Consider the following 3,698-nt stretch of genomic DNA (forward strand, 5'->3'; position numbering starts at 1 on the left):
ATGTTTGCTTGTAAGATGTGTTTGGCAGTTTGTGTTGTGGCAAATTGTGCACTGAGGTTTGTAATTTTATTCATGAAGAATGTGGCAAAGTCGTCAGCTGTTAGAGTTGATGAAGGAGGTGGAGGGGGAAGAGGAAGAGGAGGACAAAGGAGGGAGGAAAATGTTTTAAAGAGCATGCTAGTGTTAGGCGAATTGTTAATTTTGTTGTGATAGTATGTCCTTTTAGCAGTGGAGACATTAGCAGAGAATGAAGAAAGGAGTGATCGATATACATTAAGGTCAGTAGGATTTTGTGATTTGCGCCATACTCTTTCTGCAGCTCTGAGCTTAGAACAATGCTCACGGAGAACATCAGATAGCCAAGGGGCAGAAGAGGTGGTACGAACTGGCCTGGAAGACAAGGGGCAGACAGCATCTAAACAAAACGTAAGTGTTGAGCAGAAAGTATCAGTAGCATTGTTAACATCAAGAGACGATAACTGTTCAGGGGAAGGAAGCGAAGATGAAACCATAGCAGATAGCCGGGAGGGTGATTTCCTGTTTATCACAACAAATGGCCAAGCAAAGCGCACGACATTTATGCCCATTATGGAATGACTTTCACATTATAGACACTGCATTATGACTTTTTGTTATAATATCTGCTGCTTTTAATCAACATGTACTATGAAAAATACATACGTCTGATGTTTTGCTGATGTTTACCTCAACAGTGGCCTAGTTAATGATTTTGGTTATAGTGATCAGACATCCCGGTTTACCCTCTGCAGTCATGGTTTCACACAATTCACATCAACACGTTCATGAAATCGCCTGTTGAATTTTTCAATATAACTTAAGTTGAATAGCCAAAATGTATGCTGTATTTAACTAAAATAAAATAAAATAAACAATAATAATAATAAAATCAAAGTTTTTTTTCTGGCTACACTGTATTACAGTATGTGATAATGTATGGAGTCCAGTCCTGATAAAGCAGTACTGTGTGAATATAAACATGTGAGTGTTTTATTTTGATGCACAGCACTCTTATCCATGCACAGAATAAAAAGGTTAATTAAAAGGTAATTGTGACTTTTTTCTTTATAATCATGAGATATAAACTCTTAACTAAGAGTTATAAAGTCAGATTTGCGTAGGGTGACCATATTTTAGTTTTCCAAAAAGAGGACAGTGGGTGCTGGGGTGTGGTTGGTTGGTGGTTAAAGTAGCACACACAGTAGAGCCCAAAGTAGTGCAATGACCATATCCCAAATATCAAAACTCAAAATATGTAATTTCCATACCTAAAATACATATTTTACAGTCACTGTTATGCAAATTGATCATAAACACAGCTAAAAAGCTTCCTACCAGTGGCCCTCCTTCACAAAACATAACAGCACAGTTTTATCATAGGTAGAATGCAAAATTTCAATACAAGCATTTTAGTGAAATGTAATTTATGCAACATTTCAAACCTTTAACCCACAGGGGAAAATCAATCCATGGCAACAGTTTAAAAGCAGCCCAATTGAACGTTCGCAAAAAGCTTGATTGACAGGCGATCGGACCAATCATAATGCCGAATCCGCCATTTTGTCCAACAAACAAATCAGATAGGAGAGTAGATTAACTTCGGTGGACTTAAATTTTAAAATTTGTGTGTACTGATGTCTTTCCTCAGTTTAAATAAAATACATTCTGATGTTCATTCATGTTTATGTTGCACTTTAAGTAAATATGAATGTGTCCTCTTTGCTCCGCAATGTAGCCTATTTTTCTCTGTGTGAGATAGGGATGGGCGTATCGATTCTGAAGTATCGATACTGATATATGCATTGAATTGGACAAATAACCTATGTTAGCGAATAGTAGGATAGAACGATTTTCCTGCTCATCTGAACACACAAAATGTTGCAAGACAGAACTAATCAATTACAGAGAGCGTTCACGCACTTCTGACAGTTTCCCAAAAGTATCATAAGAAACCATTGATGCTTTTGGGAAATGCAGCCCAACAATGCTTATCAGAGGACACAAAAAAACATATGTTTGAATTATTTTACAATAAATAAACAGAAATTGTGGCCTACATAGTTTGTGCAATTACATTTATTTAAATTGAACATTAAAAGTTCATAATGATCATGTTCTATTCTGTAATGTTAGTATAAATCATACACTGTCAGAATAAAAAGGTTGCATTTTATGTGTTCAACAGTCTGTCAATGGCAGTGCCTTATGAAAATGAATTGGTTTTACTAAAGTGACCGTATTTCAACTATATTATTTGTAGATTTCCGTGGTCACCACTAAAGTAAACACATTTTAACCATGTGTAAACAAAAATGTAACTTAAGAAGTTGCAATTAAGGCATATTGAATGTTAAAATGTTTCAAATATAAAGTTAAGTGGAAATCATCCATTTTACTCGTGCAGCAAGCGGGGCAAACTTGGTGGATCTCTCCACTCGATGTTTCAGAGAACTGGGGTTACAAACAGTAACCTATTGTTCTCTTTCATCATCTCGTGTTCAAGATCCACCTATGGGAGATATGGACAGCTCCCCGGTTGCCCAGTACACTCACAGCGAGGCCCTGTAAGTTAGAGGATGGTCACCTGGAAGGCGAGGCTTGACACGTCACCAAGTATCTGACCCCTTTTACAAAGTGAGCATGCAATACCAGCCATAAAAGTATGACATGCGGTAACATGCATACAAAACCTGACAACACACATAATGCTGGAAGCATATATAAAGATATATATATATATATATATATATATATGCAGTGGCACAAATGTCCTGCAAAGAAACCCCTTTAAACAGAGCCCAGGAGGCTGCCATATACCTACTGGAATGTCCCTTTAGGCTCCCTGGAGGCCACACTCCATTAGATTCATATGCCAATGAGATGGCTTCCACGAGCCAATGAGAGAGGCGTTGCTTAGAAATAGAATGGAGGGGGGTCAGGGGGCTGGTCCTGTCAGTGTAAACCCGCAGGGCATGAACACAAAGCATTGAGCCTCTGATCCTCTGCACAGGAGAATGGAGGAGGGAGAAAAGCTGAAAGCTCAAACACCTCACACGTGAAAGCTGGGAAGCATTTAGGCATAAAGGCCGGTTTAGGCCTGAGAAAAACCTTATCTCTACTCAGAGACAAATTAGTGCGAAGGGGTGAACAGAGTGCGTGCAAATCACTGACACATTTGGCTGATGCCAAGGCCAGGAGCAGAGCTGTATTGAAAGACAGAAGCTTCAGGGGAATATTTCCCAGGGACTCAAACAGCTGTCGAGACAAAGCCTCCAGCACCATGGAGAGGTCCCATCCTTGAACTGCTCTTCTAGTGACTGGAAGAGAACGGCGGGCGCCCTTCATAAATCTACGAATAAGGGGGTGTTGCCCCACCGTAGTGGCATCAAACCCAACATCACATGCAGCAATAGCCGCTAAGTAGACCTTAATAGTGGAGAAAGATTTAACACCATCGATAAGATCTTGCAAAAAAAAAACAAAATGTCAATGACTGAGCACTGATATATCAGCTGACGCCCCTCGTGCCACTCCTCAAACACACCACTTGCAATCATAAAGGGAGCGTGTAGAGGAGGCTCTAGCATTCTGCATGGTAGCAACAACATGAGGGGGGAGCCCCAATGGGTTTGAATTTGCCCTCTCACGGGCCAGGCCCAGAGAGCTACCCTGTCTGGGTG

Source organism: Sinocyclocheilus rhinocerous, unplaced genomic scaffold (assembly GCF_001515625.1).
Source record: "Sinocyclocheilus rhinocerous isolate Xijiao unplaced genomic scaffold, SAMN03320098_v1.1 scaffold3581, whole genome shotgun sequence".
Taxonomy (NCBI): domain Eukaryota; kingdom Metazoa; phylum Chordata; class Actinopteri; order Cypriniformes; family Cyprinidae; genus Sinocyclocheilus; species Sinocyclocheilus rhinocerous.